The 18943-nt window shown below is 36.6% G+C and overlaps 1 protein-coding gene across 4 annotated transcripts in view; it reads left to right on the forward strand.

Moving 5' to 3' along the window:
* Positions 1-18943, forward strand: part of csmd3a (CUB and Sushi multiple domains 3a) — a 398763-nt gene that overhangs the window by 36014 nt on the left and 343806 nt on the right. The window lies entirely within an intron of this gene.

The following is an 18943-nucleotide window of genomic DNA, read 5'->3' on the forward strand; positions in this document are numbered from 1 at the left end:
ATATTTTTTTATTTTTCTTGCCAAAAATGACAATTGTTTGGCTAGATAAGACCCTTATGCCTCGTTTGGGATCATTTAGAGTCCTTTAAAACTGCAATTTTAAACTGCATTAAAACTGATAAGTGTTGGGGTCCATTAAAGTCCATTAAAATGAGAAAAGTCCTGGAATATTTTCCTCAAAAAACTGAATTTCTTCTGGACTAAAAAAAGAAAGACATCAACATTTTGGATGACATGGTGGTGAGTAAATTATCTGGATTTTTTTTTAAGAAAATTGACTAATCCTTTAATCCACCATGAACATGAATGTTAACAGCTACAACATTTGATTTCAAAAATACATTAGTAAAAGGTGAAATTAACATGAACTAAGATGAGACTAGATTAGTTAATGTTAGCTAATGTATTAACTAATTGTTAACACATACAACCTTATTGTACCTAAGTGTTACCGGAAAAAAATAGTTTTTTAGCAGTTTTAACATCTTTCTGAATGTCTCCTGCTTATAGGTGTGTGCACATTTTTTAGGGCAAGTACTTATATGGAGCAAAGTATGAGATCAGACAGATATGGCGCACCAGCAAAGCTATTTAAAAAATCAGTTTAATAGGATGATGGCAAGTATATTGTACTTAGCAAGATCCCTCCTATTACTATGACAGACGTCCCACCTTGTAGTTAACAGAAACAGTCATTGATCGATAAAGGCTGATGATTTTCTGACAGAGAGGCTCTGTACAGAGTCATTTGAGGTGCTTGTCAACCTGTGTAGCTAAAACGAATTTGAAAAAGGTGTTTGTAGTGCAATTTGAGGTTAAAAAACTAAAGCTATGGTACAGTTGATGTCAGGTTTAATTTTTGGTCAGAGATATGTTGTTTAAATGTGATTTTGGAGAGATCTGTCATTCCCCATTCAAGTAGATAGTAGGGCTGTGCAATTAATAGTTTTTTTCTATTTCGATTGCAAGCTGCACCTCGCTCTCTTTCTCTCACCCTCGCTCTTTTTCTTTCTCTATCTCTCGCACCTGCACGCGCTCTTGCATCTGGTTTTATGCATCTCAAGTGACCTGTACTATCCCTCTTGTTTAAAATATAATCAGCTGCACCGTGGGGCGTCTCTCTATCTCTCTCTCTCTCTCTCTCTCTCTCTCTTTCTCTCTCGCACGTGCAGAGAACTGCGCTCTTGCATATGTCCGAACGTCAGATAACTAGGTAGTAATCCTGTTTATGTTTGTAAAGTTATATGCATTTCACGCAAGCTGACATCAGTCTTTAAGTAACCATGTTAAATAATTGGAATTATGATTTTTACCAAAATAGTCCGGACCATGATTTTGCCTATAATCGAGCAGCCCTGGTAGATAGGACTTCAGTCTTGCATGACTTAACTAACTGCCCGCAGGCATTGCAAATATGGTCACCTAGTTGCATGACTTCCCTAAGAAAACTTTGATGTTGGTTAGTAATACTACTACATTTTATAGTCATTAAGCAAAAAATACACATTCAGTTCTACAGTTCTAGCCATAGACAACAGCAGCAGATCTCCTGAGCTGAAATTAGTTTTTACTTCCATTCATTATGATGATTGAACGTATTTGTTTGGTGTCAATCTGGCCTTGAAAGTTTCTCTATCCAAACATTATTACGCTTTATTCAGAGTCATTTCCTGATTTCTGGAAGTTAATATCCTCATCTTTCAAATGAGTTTCCTGTGCTGTCCAACAACTAACATATTTGTATATTCTGCCATAATGTTCCAATAGTTTGATTTGTATACTTAAACCAAGGGCATATGGTTTAATATTGTCCTATCTCTTATGATTCGATTATGATTTTTTACTGCTTCATGGAAAGTGCATTTCATAGCCTCATAAAAGAAATGATATACACAGTTTTGTACTTTTTATCTATTTATGCAATGTTGTGATACATCTTAATATTGACTTATTTGAAGTGCCTGTAGGGAAAATAAATCAAAAGTACTTGCGGCAAAGAAGAAAGGCTTGCATAAATGCTTGTTTTTCCTCAAAATACTTCGGTTTGTTGTTGTATGTAGTGATAGATTGTTTTGATGGGGATAAAATTGTTTGTTAATTACTGTAACCCTTCAGTTAAAACCTTTCATTTTCTGCTGTTAGCTTTTTCCATGTTTAAGTGCTATAATTGGGTCCCCAGTGCTTCTATCAACCTAAAAAATGTGAAAGAACAACCCAGTAACTTAGTTTTGGTAAACCATTCTCTGCAAGTATGTGAAAAAATAGGTAATTGAAATTTGGCTCCCCTTGTGATGTCAGAAAGGGGTTAATACCGCCCCTTAATCTGCACTATCCAACCATGGCACTCCCATTTAGTGGAAAGGTCAGCACATTTGCCTTTAAAAGGACACACCCAAAAACATATATATCCCCATCAAAACAATCTATCACTACACAAACAACAAACCAAGCATTTATGCAAGCCTTTCTTCTTTGCCGCAAGTACTTTTGATTCATTTGCACACATAGATTATATACGAAGTAAATGCAAAAACGTGAATAGACGTGAACTCACGAGGGGCGATGCGAATAACTCAAATTGCGCTGCGATGTTTCGCAAAAACGCATGCTTTTTGCCTCAACGTGTCTTTGCGCAAAAAATATTTTTTCTTTTTTTATTGCTCAAAATACCACACAAAAAACAATAAACATATTTTTAGCTTACAAAAAGGTCCAAATAGCATAGCAGCAAAAATATAAATAAGTAACATAAACCTAGAGAATATAAAGAGAATAAATACAAAATAAAATATAACACAAGGGGGTTATACTCAAAATATACCTTAAGAAGAACAACACAATATTGTTCACCAAGAATTCATGATCATAATTCAAAGAAAAAACAAATATTTTATAGTTTAAAGAACGCTATCCAACATTCCCTTTAAACGCAAATCAAGTTCATATACATTGAGGTTTCTTATGAAAACATTTTAATTATTATTTACATAAAATAAACGTAATACAGCCACACAACAAACTTATGAAAATATTTTAATTGTTATTTGCATGAGAGTTTTTTTAACGCAGCCAAACAATAAATAAAAACTATCACCACAATGCTCACCACAATGATTTCCCTTATCTCATGTGTTAATATTTTTTATTAAAACAATTTTTGATATGCAAAAATAACTGTTGCATCTGTGTAGATTAGATAAGCAAAGTGTGTGCGCGTTGTGCACGCTATACATTATGGTCAAGCATGCGCCCTTAAAATAGCATAATGAACAACGCACAACGCGCCACTGACTTTAAACTTTTTTTTCTGGTCAGTAGCGCAATTGTTTTTTGAAGCTGCAAAATAGCATCAGGGATGGTTTGCGCTGAACCGCCCAGGGAGCGCAAGTTCATTCCCTAGTTTGCCGACGTGCGTCTGTGGAGGGAAAAACCCGCTGTGCGCCGGTGCAAAATACGAATGATACATGCGTCACTGACAAAGTCAATTGCGCTGGGTGCAAGATAGGGCCCTATGTCTGCTTCACAAAAAGTGCACTCATTACTATCCATATTTAATCTGTGTCGGAGGAAATTATTATAAGGATAAATATTATTAATAATCAAGTTGAAAATATTCAACTTGAGTGAAAAATTCGCACGACACAAAGTTAAATCCAGCGAGTAATCTAGAGCGAGGAACGCAATATTTTGAGTTTGGTGTGTATGCAGCTTTATGCTTTCAAAGCTAACCGACTATGGCTAGCCCCTTGGAAATTTTTATTAAAATGTGCTTACAATAAAATTAAAATAGATCTTTTTTTATTAGGGTTGTATTTTTCTTCTTGTCTCACTATTATAAAGCCCCCAGCAAAAACATCTTACTATTTTTATTTAATTGCTGCATAGGAACATTTTTAAGGATGTATAGACTTTGAACATGCCAAGACACGTTTTCCATTAAAACAAAACTGACGTCAAAGTGCAAGCACAAAGGCATGGGTGATGTCTTTTATTTTTTAAAGATTTTGGAAGATACTTCTCAGATAATGTCTGGTCACCAACCCTGTGAAGTTTTCCCATTATACTCTTCAAATTAAACCAAGTAATGAATACAGCAAATCTTCACAAATGCATTAAGGAGTAAGAAAGAGTTTTATTATCCAAGCTGCGAGTAAATCTATAGTTATTCTTCTTCTCTGCAGGCATGGCAGTTCATTATGCACTTATTAAAGCATTAATCTAACTGTGGTGCTGTCATTTATATGGTTTTCTTGGGTTTAACAGGTATTACTCGATTCATTCTGGATTATTTGATTGTTTTGTTCGAAGAGTCTGATACGAGAACATCAGAGTGTTCGTTTCATTAGCGGGAAGTAATGGCACAACAATCCAAAGTGTACAATGGGACTCGTAATGCTTCCTGGAACAAGTAGGTTCAGACATTATTGAAGCATGAGAACATTATATTCTTCTGACGGATCTGTCACTTCTTGAGAAGTTACTGTGTCCCGTCGAGAGGAGCACTATTATATCTTTTGCCATATGAGTTCTGTTTGAACTTTCCCTGGAGTTTCTATGCCTGCCTGAGGCCTATCACAAATGTCAGGTAATACTCATTCCTGTAAGTCTGTACAAGATGGACGATCTCCAGGGTTCAGTCTATAGGATAGACACTTTCGTATCCTTTTATTATTTACACGTAATCACCTACAGGTTGTTAGAGGATGCTGCCTGATTTGCATAAGATATTAAAAAGTGTTTTAAGATCCCATAAAATCTTTAATAAAAAGACTGTGATGTATTAGAGGTGCAAATATATATCGAAATTACCACAATATTGTAAACCAGTGGCGAGGCCAGAAATTTTAAACTGAGAGGACCTCTGTGAAATAGGGTGAACCTTAATGCCTACTCTCAAATTACAGATTACATTACGTTTCATCATGGATCGACTCATTTTCGGATGAGGAAAAAAGTGAAATAAAGAAAATAAAATAAGAACAAATCAAGAAATTATATGCATATGCAAATAGAAAATAACAAAGTTACAAATAATGTAAGGTCTAACAGTATTTAAGAACACTGGGTCTCGTTAACTAAGCATGCATACGCACAAATTTGTTCGTAAAATGTGCGTACCGACATTTTAACTTACAAATCATGATTCAACAAAAGCTTTCGTACTAAAATTTATTTTAAATGTATGCAAAAACGCAAGAACAACGTAGACCATGTGCACAATAATCATGAACAAGGAAAAATAACCCTATAAATACAAACCCAAATAAAAAATGTTGGGACACTGTAGAAATTGTGAGTAAAAAAGGAATTTAATAATTTACAAATCTCATAAACTTATATTTTATTTACAATAGAATATAGATAACATATCAAATGTTGAAAGTGAGACATTTTGAAATGTCATGCTAAATGTTGGCTCATTTTGGATTTCATGAGAGCTAATTTCACGTGGATGTGTCCTGTCATGCGTAGAGAGATTTATAATTATATAATTTATCGTTTTGTGCAGTATATCACATCATTTAGCAAGTTAATGCATATCGTATTTTACTCCAATATCTTGCAGCCCTAAGATGTCTTTTTTTATCGACTCCCTTAACATTTGTTAAAAGATTTAAAGTCTGTGTAAAGTCATTTCTGACAGTTGTTTCTAAACACATCAATGTTAGAAATGTATTGCTGAAACGCGTTGCAAAGATTGTAAAAAATGTAGTACAGAATTTTTCCAGTTTTTCCACATTTATGTATTTAGGATTGTTGGGGGCGTGGCTAAAATGCAAACAATTGCGAGAATCAATTCAGGCTGTAGCGGTATTTGAAAGTTGAGATAGATGGCAGCTTTCCCGCGAGTGGGCGTGGTTTCAGCGCCGACAGCGGACACGCCCCCGGCGCTTGAAAGCAGAGAATGCTGCTTATTTTTCCCAGATTTGGATAACTTATTTAATTTACTTGCCGTTTATTTATCATTCATATTTGGCTGGGTGTTTAATAACACATTTTTATGTGGTGTGACATATTTAATATTGCTTTACACAGACTTTAAGAAATCAGTTTATCTTTTCTACAGTGCCACTTTGAAAACATGTTTCACAGAAAGGTTAGTTTATCTGTTTTCTTCAGTATACAGTAACTTAATCTTCTCCTTTCTCACACTTTATATCTTATTTTGATACAATTTTAAACCAATTGCCTGTGTAACCATCTAGATCAACAACTTTTTTAACAGAAGTGGTTCTGTTTGAAGGTCTGACAGACAACATTTGAGGACAAAGAAAAGATTCAGCAAATAGGGAAATATTTAGCTTTTTCTTGGCAACCCTCGACTTCAACGCATTCTAGAAAAAATCCATTTATCAAAGCAATTCAACCAGATGCTTTTGACACGGTACTTATCCAACTGCTTCCTGACATTGCAATCTGTCATTTTTCCGTTCGGAAGGTGCAAGCCCAAAATAGAGTTTCTTCGACATCACATGCGTCTGTTTTCAAAGCATCCCGACTGAAGGATAAGGACGGATGTACGAAGAGCTGTTGTCTTCTTATTAAAAGTTGACCTCCTGTTTGTTGAGACGGAAATATTAATGGACTAATTACTGGTATAGCATTGTGTTAGCAGTGTAAAAGGTCATAGGTTCAAACCCAGGAAATAAATATAATGATAGAAATATATATCTTTTTATGCACCGTGAGTTACTTTAGATAAAATCATCTGCCAAATGTGTAAATAATTGTAAATGTAAATGCATTTCAAGCTAATGTTGCAAAAAAAATTAAGCTACATGGGGACAGATTTACTAACAGCGTGCACTAGCGCAAACTTTCATTTTGTATTTACTAAAGATAATTAGGGCTGAAAAGGTGGGGTCTAATTATTTCCGTGACTGACCTTATTGCAGATTTGTAGGAGTTTCCCTTTCAGACACTAAATTTATGGAAGGATATTATTTTAATGATTCCCGCAACACGGTTTACTAAAGTTTGCACATGTGATATTACTGGTATTTGCCCCATTATTTAATGCCGAAACAAGCATGTCTTAAATCATTTGTGCTTGAGGCCTAGTCCACACGGACACAGGTATTTTTATAACCAGAGTTTTCCTTCCAAAAAATCCCGTCAACACATGCTCATCCTCATGAAAAATCAAAAACAAGGTAACAAGCTCTGTCAAGAGCATCTCAGACCAGCATGTGCCATTATAACCCAAGTCGTAAAGCCACCTTGGCCAGTCAGAAACAAAAGTAATGTCGCGAGGCAAAAACCCCGGTTTAACTGTCTACATGACAACACTGCAACCAGCGTCTCTTAAAATCCTCACCCTGGCAGGTGTTTTCAAAAAAAAACTGTGTTTAGTGCCCTGATACTGCGTTTTCGCGTGGATGATCCGCGTAAAAAATATCACAGTTATAAAAATATCTGTGACCGTGTGGACTAGGCCTGAAATGTCTGAAATTGTTGCTGATAGCGTGTGGTACAAGGCAGAGGATTTTTTCTAACATGTATCGGTTTATTTGGAATGCCAAGGAACATATTATTCAAAAATATTGTTTGCCAAGCCATGTTATTTTTATTTGCTGTAGGAAATAAAAGAGGAGTCACTAGGAGACGTCACACTTGTAAACCTTCGTTTTTTTGTCCTTCGGGTCTTTTTTTAGTGTACTACACTGGTCCTTCGGGTCTTTTTTTTTCAAGAAAAAAAGAATTCTTAGTATTTTTGTCCTGTTTTCAGTAAAAATATCTAAAAATTCTTAAATGAAGATGCTTTATCTTGATGAGCAAAACGACCCAAGAAAATAAGTCTAGTTTATAGACCAAAAATATCAAATTTAAGTAATTTTGTGCATAAAACAAGCAAAAAAAAATCTGCCAATGGGCTAAGCAAAACATCTTGAAAATTTTTCTTAACACTAAAATCAAGAAAAATTCAATAAAAATTTGCTTATCCTATTGCCAGATTTTTTTGCTTGTTTTATGCACAAAATCACTTAAATTTAATATTTTTGGTCTAGAAACTAGATTTATTTTCTTGGGTCGTTTTGCTGATCAAGAAAAAGCATCTTAATTTAAGAAGACAAAAATACTAAGAATTTTTCTTGAAAATAATTTTATGCAGTGTATGGCTTCATAAGCAGGGATTTCACGCCCCAAATTTACCGCTCCCATGTCCGTGGTGCTGAACTCAAGTGCATCAGGTGTTAGTAGATCACTCGCACCTCGTCAGCTCTGCTTACAGTATTTCCTTAACTAATTTGCGCTGCTCTTAGTAGATTGCGTTGGTCATTATGGAAATCAGCGGCTGTGCCTGTGTTATTTAAATTGCGCCCATAAATATTATCACTTCCATCTGAAGTAAATCTTGCCCCTAAACCATAAATCTGAATGACTTCAGTTGATTCCATGTTTGCCACAAATAAACAAAAAGTCTGAACTCCAACATATTTAAGATAAGAATATAATCAGAGCGCCTACCAGCAGAACGTGCAGAAATAACCTCCAATGTATGTGATAAATGGTGGGGAGAGGCTTTTCGTGACCTGATGAATGAATTTGAAGTACGCACGAGTAATGAATTTGTTTCTCGCCGAGCGTTTAGCGAGATTGCTGAATCGTATCTGAAAGAGATTTTTCTTTCTCACCTGCAGGCTTCAGGGATGCGGGGGGCGGCAGTCAAATACAGATTAACGGCGAACGGCCAAAACATGTCAGAATCACTGAGCTTTCTAACAAAGTCTGATTAGTGTGATGGTACTCTATATGCAAGGCCGATATGAAGACGGTTATTTACTCAACCTTCAGATCGCTCCGTGCTAATTGGATAGCGAGCTCTGGTCAGACACGAGCGCGGTGCGTTTGAGTAATTGGCCTGTCTCGCTCCTCCTAAATAGTCTCTGCCCAGTCATTTAACTTTGAAGTATCTCATACAACGCTCTTTCTGTCTCGCAAACACACACACACACACACACACGCAGCGTTTATGATGTTTTGCACTCTTAGTAGGAAATTGGTCAACTTTGTCTGATGTACAGTGTCATCTTGTAACCATAATTCATCGTACAAGTCTAGAAAAAGAAGCGTAGTCTCTGTGGGCAGTGCCATGTTGTTTGATGAATGAGACGTCAGCGGTGTGAGTCTGCCCGCTGAAGCCATTTGCAGCAGATTGATGTAAATGTTCACTGAGGTCACAATACATTTCTTAAAGGATTTGTTCTTCCAAAAATAAAAATTCCGTCATGATTTACTCATCCTCATGTCGATCCAAACCCGTATGCTGAAACCTGCGGTTGCCTCTTTTTTATACAAGAATGGTTATGTGTCTGTATAAACTAATAAAGCAATAGTTGTATATATTATAAATTAAAGTAATACATACTGACCAAAACATTGGGTAAAAATGAACCTTATTGTTTGTTTGTTCATTAAAGTTGACACCCACTTGATTTTTAATGATGTTATCTGGATGTTATCTGTTTGTTTATGTTTTGTGATAGTTGTTAAGTCTCTTTTATGATCTGATCCATTAAACGATCCACTGCGACCTTTAGACTAACTACGTTTTTGCTTTTCCAAAATCTCATTTAATTCTTATATGATTCATATATGACCTCTTTTTAACAGTACCAATGATTTTGAGATTTATCTTTTCAAACTAAGGATATTTAAGAGACTCATGCACACCTATTTAAAACATTTAGTGATGCTCAAGATGATACTACACTGTAAAACCTAACAGTTAACTCAAACCATTTAAGTAAACCGGTTGAATCAGACCATTTAAGTTTTAAAACGCATAAATTTAAGTACTTGAGTCATGTACAATTATGCACTTATATTTAAGTAGTGTGAACTTAAATATAAGTGCAAAACTGCATATGACTCAATTTGTTAAAGTTCACAGTACTCAAATGTATGTGTTTTAAAACTAATGCAACCGGTTTACTTAAATGGTTTGAGTTGAGTTGACTTTGCACCAATATATCGGCCAATAATAGGTATCGGGAGATAAAGGCAATTTTTCCCGTTATCAGACATCGGTCGACTGTTTAAAACCAGCTGATGATCAGGGCAGATGATTATAACAATCCTGATAATCAAAGAGGACAGAAACGCATCAGATGCATCAGAACTCATACTGTGTGATTATTTTAATGACAACAAAATTGCAGTTTATACGCTCTGTACTTCTAGATTTCACAACATCATATTTAAAAAAAAAGGGATGAAAGCAAAACTATCTGTATATGTTGGCATCCTTTAACAAGTTTATTGGTGTCAATTGTTATTATTTATCTTTTTGGTAAGCATGTAAAATATACATTTGCTAAAATGTATGAATATTTTATACTGATCATTCTGTTCAGAAGGTTGCATAAAGTTTTGTTAAATATTCAACTTTTGTGTTATGCTGGATAAAATAATAGCATTTTGGTTTAACATTAAATGTGGGTCTAACTGAATGGTAATGTTAAGTGGCACTAATTCCTTTAAATGTGCTTTTAACATTTGAATTTAAACAGGATAAACTTTCCTTTGCAACCATTTTGACATAAAGTCATTAAATGTGAACAAACCATGTGCACATTCATCATTCAACATCTACCATGAGAAAATTCATCATTCAACATCACAGTATTATCTCCATAAAATTTTTAATCTGGTTTCTATGTCACAAACATTTAACAGATCCTCACAGATGAATGATTGGATCAGTAGTTCGAGTCCTAGATATTGGGCCCTATTTTAACGATCTGAAACGCAAGTGCGAAGCGCAATGCGCAAGTGACTTTGTGGGCGGATCTTGGGCGCTGTTGCTATTTTCCCGGCGGGAGAAATAACTCTTGCGCCAGGCGCAAATCAATAAGGGGTTGGTCTGAAGTAGGTTCATTATTCATAGGTGTGGTTTGGGCGTAACGTCAAATAAACCAATCAGAACGCTATCCAACATTCCCTTTAAACGTAAGGGCGCAAGTTCCATGGCGGGTTGCTATTATTATGACGGATTTACCAGGCGCACGCCAGGAGCGGTTCACAGCCGAGGAGACGTTCTTGTAAGAGCAGTCAAAGACAGAGAAGTTGTTTTGAATGGGGATAGGAGAAACCCGCCCAAATCGGCGTAGGTTAAAAAGGCGTGAGAGGAAATAGCCACAATTGTCTCATCAGCTGGCATCCCCAGGACGTTGCGCCAAGTGCTACAATGATGTCAGGAGACGGGGGAATCCCAAGCTTGCCAGCATAAATTGGGCACGCCGTGTAACGGAAGGTGGATCTGCCTCTACACAGATCTGCGTTCACCGTCACCGCTGAAAGGGTTTGGGGGCTTTGAAATCGGACCCAAGAAACGCAAGCAAGGTCCAACCCCAAAGTACACTTACAAATCAAGTTCATATACATTAAGGTTTCTTATGAAAACATTTTAATTATTATTTACATAAAATAAACGTAATACAGCCACACAACAAACTTATGAAAATATTTTAATCATTATTTGCATGAGAATTTTTTAACGCAGCCACACAATAAATAAAAACTATCACCACAATGCTCACCACTATGATTCCCCTTATCTCATGTGTTAATATTTTTTATTGTAACAATTTATGATTTGCAAAAATAACTGTTGCATCTGTGTAGATTAGATAAGCAAAGTGTGTGCGCGTTTTGCACGCTATACATTTTGGTCAATCATGCGCCCTTAAAATAGCATAATGAACCACGTGCAACGCGCCACTGACTTTAGACTAGTTTTGTTTGGTCAGTGGCGCAGTTGTTCTTTGAAACCGCAAAATAGCATCAGGGATGGTTTGCGCCGCAACACGCCTCCTTTTTTGCGCTGAACCACCCAAAGAGCGCAAGTTCATTCCCATTAGTTTGCCGACGTGCGTCTATGGAGGGAAAAACCCGCTGTGCGCTGGTGCAAAATACGAATGATACATGTGTCACTGACAAAGTCAATTGCGCTGGGTGCAAGATAGGGCCCATTATGTATAGATGCCGCATAGACTCGGCGCTGAAACGATATATCATGAAAATCTGAATTTTTTCATGTTTAAGTGCTATAATTGGGTCCCCAGTGCTTCTATTAACCTAAAAAATGTGAGAAAGATCAACCCAGTAACTTTTGATAAACCATTCTCTGCAAGCATGTGAAAAAATGGGTCATTGACATTTGGCTCCCCTTGTGATGTCAGAAGGGGATAAAACCGCCCCTTAATCTGCACTATCCACCCACAGCACTGTCATTTAGTGCATAGCGAAAGAGAGAACATAAAAAACAGCACAATTAAGTTTTAATCCATCATAGCGATCAGTGTTTGCATTTCATCAGCTCATTTGCATTTTAAAGGTCACACCCAAAAATGGAAAAGTTTTGCATACACATACAAAGTGGCAATTTTAACATAAATTATCTATGTGATATTTTGAGCTAAAATGTCACAAATGTACTCTGGGGATACCAAAAATATTTATTTTACATCCTAAAAAAGTCTTGTGAAATGTCCGCTTTAACATCAGCGCTAAAAAGAATGCTGCAAACACGCAGTTCATGTATGCATGAATGTAGCATCTATTTCCATATATATCTATGGTCCGAGGTGATGTGAGAGTTGAGGCGGGGCTAATTTGCATATTCATAACTAGGGGCTGAGCCGTGCAATTGAGTAGAGGCGGAACTACTTTGCATATTAATAGATCCGTGTATACTAATTGAGGCAAGGGTGTAGAGATACATTCAAGCTGTTTTAAAGCATGAAGAAATGAGAAAACTTTTATATATGCCATTAAGAAGGTCGAAGATGAGTTTTAAGTGATAAAATTATAGACTTCAGGGGGACTTGAATTTCATTTTACCCACCAGAAATCTGCACAAAGTGAATTAAATCTGCCCAAAACCCTTTTGATATTGCTTCGATTCTCTTGCGTTCCTCCGGTCCTTAATCACTTCTCAATCGCTTTTTCATGCCTGATTGGGTTCCAATTTTAAAGTAAAAATGTTTTAAACTCCACGGGTTTATCAGTTTGAGGAAATTGTCAGTGTGGGTGTCCATATCATTTCTCTCTGTGTGTGGAAAAAATGGAAACTTAACTGTCCAAACTTTACTTTGAAAAGTTGCTTGATATGTTGTGTTTGCAGAACTGATTTGGTGAATATCAGCACAAGTTTGATTTGCCTGTCAAAAGTCACAGCAGTACTGATACTGCATGACAGACAAATTGTCAGGGCATATTGTGTGCTGTTACTGTGAAACAGAACCTGGGCAGAGAAAGCGACAGAGTCAAGCTATTGGTTTTATAAAAATAAAGAGAAGTGATCTTAAGGGGTTTTCAAAAAAATTCTTATTTCTTTCTATCATATAGAAATCTCGAAAAAAACTTTACAGTAAGGTTGTATTTGTAGGGACATTCCACTTTTTTGAAAATAAGACTCATTTTTCAGCTCCTCTAGACATTAAACATTTAATTATTACAGTTTTGGAATCCTTTCAGCTGATCTCTGGGTCTGGCGCTAGCACTTTTAGCATAGCTTAGCATAATCAATTGAATCTGATTAGAACATTAGCATTGCACTAAAAAATAACCAAAGAGTATTTAAAATTTGACTCTTCTGTAGTTACATTGTGTACTAAGACCTAGTATTTCTAGGCAGATATGACTATGAACTATACTCTCAAACTGGCGTAATAATCAAGGACTTTGCTGATGTAAAATGGCTGCAGCAGCCGTAGTGAATATCACTGCACTGCCCAAAAATAGTCCCCTTGGTTACTTTCAATAGCTATTTTTTATTAGTGATGCTAATGTTCTAATCAGATTCAATGGACTGTGCTAAGCTATGCTAAAAGTGGTAGCGCCAGACCCAGAGATCAGCTGAATGGATTCCAAAACGGTAAGAATCAAATGTTTAACTCTAGGGGCCCTATCTTGCACCCAGTGCAATTGACTTTGTCAGTGACGCATGTATCATTCGTATTTTGCACCGGCGCACAGCGGGTTTTTCCCTCCACAGACGAACGTCGGCAAACTAGGGAATGAACTTGCGCTCCCTGGGCGGTTCAGCGCAAAAAAGGAGGCGTGTTGCGGCGCAAACCATCCCTGATGCTATTTTGCAGTTTCAAAAAACAATTGCGCCACTGACCAGAAAAAACTAGTCTAAAGTCAGTGGTGCGTTGTTCATTATGCTATTTTAAGGGCGCATGCTTGGCCATAATGTATAGCGTGCACAACGCACACACACTTTGCTTATCTAATCTATAAACAGATGCAACAGTTATTTTTGCAAATCAAAAATTGTTACAATAAAAAATATTAACACATGAGATAAGGGAAATCATAGTGGTGAGCATTGTGGTGATAGTTTTTATTTATTGTGTGGCTGCGTTAAAAACTTCTCATGCAAATAAAGATTAAAATATTTTCATAAGTTTGTTGTGTGGCTGTATTACGTTTATTTTATGTAAATAATAATTAAAATGTTTTCATAAGAAACCTTAATGTATGTGAACTTGATTTGTAAAAGTACTTTGGGGTTAGACTGCTTGCGTTTCTCGGCTTTCAGTGAGGGTGGATGCAGCGATGTCCTCTGCTGGCGTCAGGTCCTGTATAGAGGCAGATCCACCTCCCGTTACACGGTGTGCGTCTCCTGACATCATTGTAGCGCTTGTGGCGCAACGTCCTGGGGATGCCAGCTAATGAGACAATTGTGGCTATTTCCTCTCACGCCTGTTTAACCTACGCTGATTTGGGCGGGTTTCTCCCATCCCCATACAAAACAACTTCTCTGTCTTTGACTGCTCTTACAAGAACGTCGGTCTCCTCGGCTGTGAACCGCTCCTGGCGTGCGCCTGGAAAATAGCAACCTGCCATGGAACTTGCGCACTTGCGTTTAAAGGGAATGTTGGATAGCGTTCTGATTGGTTTATTTGACGTTACGCCCAAACCACACCTATGAATAATGAACCTACTTCAGACAAACCCCTTATTGATTTGCGCATGGCGCAAGAGTTATTTCTCCCGCCGGGAAAATAGCAACAGCGCCCAAGATCTGCCCACAAAGTCACTTGCGCTTTTTGCTTCGCACTTGCGCTTCAGATCGTTAAAATAGGGCCCTAGGTGTACAAATCTAAATAGACTCATACAGCGTACCTAACGTTACCTTTCCAAAAGAAACACTGCAACTACCTTTTCAGACTTTTTGTCTTATGCAGCTGTCTCAATCCCATGAAAAAGCAATAAAGTTACCAATGTTAAATCCGGTTTTTGGTCTTTGCTGATCCAGATGTTTTTTGTCAAAAATGTCTTTCGTTTTGTGGCTCCTGTGCAGATTGTCGATTTAGCAGGAAAGTTTGTTTGCTTGCCATTCTCCCTCTGTTTACAGAGCGGACATGAATGCACTGATGACGTACAAAACACGTTCACAAATGAGGAGCAAAAACTGCATGCGTCCAATTATTAATTTCGGGCAAAGTTCGATGATTTGTTTTAATTTTTTTGTTCTTTGCCTTTCACAGATGACAAATGAAAAGTTTAGTTGTCAAAACATGTTTATTATTATGTTATCATGTTTTTATTGTGTTTTATTTTGCTAATTAGCTGTGGTTTCTTTTAGTTATGATGGCTTAAATCAAAACAAACCAACTGCAGTTTGATTGATATTAATTGGAATGCACAATCAAAAAATGTGAGTCATCTCATTTTGGAACTAAAGTCTTCATATATTTATACAAATACATTAAGATACTTTAGTGACTTTCAACCATAAGCTTAAATAAACCCCTGGTCAGAGCCTGACTCCACCCACTGGCAATATTTGAAAAGCAAGAGGGGACTAACTGAGTTCATACCAAGGGTCTGGTGAGATCGTAAGAAGGGCATGGTGAGCTTGAACCTGCTTACGTAGGGTCGTACTGCTTACATCACGCAGTACCACAACACCCAACGGGAAAATTCAACTGCAGTAACCACCGTTCAACCTAAAGAGGGCAGCACTATGTTTTTACACCATATATTGTAGCATTGAATCACTTTATACCCACATGTCAAAAAAGTTACTCAAATCAATGAACAGCACTAATAAAGCCCCATTCTTACAGATCATTAACTTAAAAAAAGTTGGTTTAGGGTTTAGTTACTCTTTAACTCTTCCACCGCCAGCGTTTTTAAAAAAAGTTGCCAGCCAGCGCCAGCGTTTTTCATGATTTTCACCAAAGTTTAATGCCTTCCAGAAAATGTTCTTCTTTAAATATATAAACATACAATATACCAAATGAAAGAACAGACCCTCTGCTTTCAAAAAAAAAAAAAAAAAAAAAAAACGTTTCATCCTACCTTCAGTGGTTCTTTTGTAATCAGCTTTTGAATATGGGTAGGTTTCTGCAAAAACACCACATTTTGAGCAAAAAGCAGAGATAATTCAATTTTGTGACGGACTTTTCATAAATATCCAATTCAGAGCGATCTTTAAAACAGACACGGACATGCAGCCGCTTGCCATAGGGCAATACTTCCAGGTTTAAAAAGTTGCGGAAGGGCGCCACCTGGTAAATAATAGCGATATTGCGGAAAGACGGAAAATCTTGTCAATGGCGGTGAAAGAGTTAAATAAGATTATAAATACTAAAAAAAAAACTACATTGCACATTGACAGTTCATGTTAGCTTATGCATTTATTAAAGTTAGCAAATGCAACCTTATTGTAAAGTGCAATCAAATTCTGTTAAAATTAAAGCCGTTACTGTGGGTTCACACCAGCCGTTTTTGAGGCATCAAATTCGTGTCTAGTTTGCAGCTTGAACATTTTGAGTTTACTCCCTTCATTCACGCGTGAAAGCTGTGCGTGAAAGTCATCGAGACATTCACGCGGAAATTCGCTTCATGGAGGGGCTTCTGCGACTCCGCTTGCTTCATGTAATCACGTGACTACTAGAGCAAGCTACTGATTGGTTAACGCGGCGTGTTTTTTCGGCAAAGTTCAAATTTTTTACATGCATGTTAACATACAGCCTCGGTAAAGGCGTGAAGCACGATTTCAATGTTAAATCAATGTAAAGAGCATTGACGCACATCTGGAGGTCTCACGGCGCGAATGAGGCATTTAGCGTGCCGCGGTAGACACGATTCTGTCTCATTCGCGCCGCGAGACCTCCAGACCTCTTTACATTGATTTAACATTGAAATCGTGCTTCACGCCTTTACCGAGGCTGTATGTAAACATGCATGTATATGTTCAAAATGCAATATATTTAATGAAATACTGTTAATTCTATGTTTGTCACTCTTTTGTGGATGTGCATGAAATGAGTCATGGTTCGTCATTGATTACATTTGCATGTAAGTTTATGATAGCATATAAACGAAACCTTGGGGTGAAGTATCCCAGATGTATTATTAAACAGGCATGTGCATGCTTGTGTGTGAATATGGAGGCACAGCCAGGAGAAACTAATAAGACAAAGAATAATTGTGCACTCATTGGGATAATTCATGACTTTTCTCTAGTGTTTGGTTGCTCCGTAGTTGTGATAATTAATCCCTTAGATGCACTCGCTGTCTGCACGCTCACGGGTTTGTTTTTCAATACAAACATCACTCACCAAATTGTTGCAGGTATCTAAAACTCACTAAGGTGTTTCTGTGTGACCTGATATAGCGATGCTGTGCTTGGACATTATTATTATCACTTTATATTTACCCCTTTGCCTGTTGGCAACTCCAGTTCAGTTTGCTTATGATTTCAGTGTGCTCTTGACATTTCTGTGCGTTGGTCTCAAATGGGCGGTCTGTAAGTGTGCTGTGTAAGGCTGAGATTACTTTGCACTTTTAGTGACCTTTTTTTAACTACACATATGTTTGCATGAGGCTTATCCCGCTGGACCTCACCATACAATTTTCTTTTAATTGCCTTCAGGCCAGGTAAGAGATGAGCTTCATAAATCATTAACCTGAGCTGCAGACTTACACGGACTTCCCAATAATTCAATTTCTCAGTTTCAATAAGCAACGCATTTAACTTCTGTAATGTGATGTATTCCCGCGTGAAACCGACTCTTCTGATCATTGACAGACATTAAGAAATGCTGTTGTGCAGATAGCGTAACCTTATATATTTAATTTCATTTTTAAGAAGTTGTTATATTGTCTTTGAGCTCACTTTGGTATAGCTGTCATTGATGGTATTTTTGTGATTTATGTTTTATTGATCTTCTCTAAGCTTAATATAAATTTTAAAAGTTTTAAAGTAAGACAATGAGATCTGTGTTAACCTAGAATAAAGCAGGTGTACGGTGTATAACAGGCACGACTCATGGGAGATGCTATTGTTAAACAAGCTATAAATAAAATACCTTTAAAAAGTACCTGGACTCGTAAGCCACACTTAAAAATATACAAATGTCATTGCATTAGATAATAAAATACAGAAAAGAGGGATATTTCAAAGAAAAGTAGCTTGTTTTCTACTATATCAAATTTGAACTATAAAATGTTTTTTCTTTGTATCTGAAAAGAACTTGAGCTCGATAACGTTTTGTGGTACAAAAGATTTGATGGAAATTAAATTGTAGTACTTTCTGGAATACAATGAAATTCTCCATTGTCTTGTATGTTATAAAATTAGCCTTAACATTTTCGTCGGTCTGTCATTTACACAATTATGCCTAATCTGTCAAAATTACAGCTTGATTGAATGAAAAACGCAGTAAGAATGGGACCATGACAAATGCTTTTTCATCCTGTATTATACAGTATTGTCTCAAGCATGCTTTATTGGCGCTGTTGTTTCCTTGGTTATTTTGAAACTTTATTACAGAATAAAATATGTTGGATATTATGAAAAATAACAAAAAAAATCAAGGAATGGTGAAGACTGAGGGAGAGAAAGATCATAATTCTAATATATATATATATATATATATATATATATATATATATATATATATATATATATATATAT

The sequence above is a fragment of the Paramisgurnus dabryanus genome, chromosome 13 (assembly GCF_030506205.2).
Source record: "Paramisgurnus dabryanus chromosome 13, PD_genome_1.1, whole genome shotgun sequence".
Classification (NCBI taxonomy): domain Eukaryota; kingdom Metazoa; phylum Chordata; class Actinopteri; order Cypriniformes; family Cobitidae; genus Paramisgurnus; species Paramisgurnus dabryanus.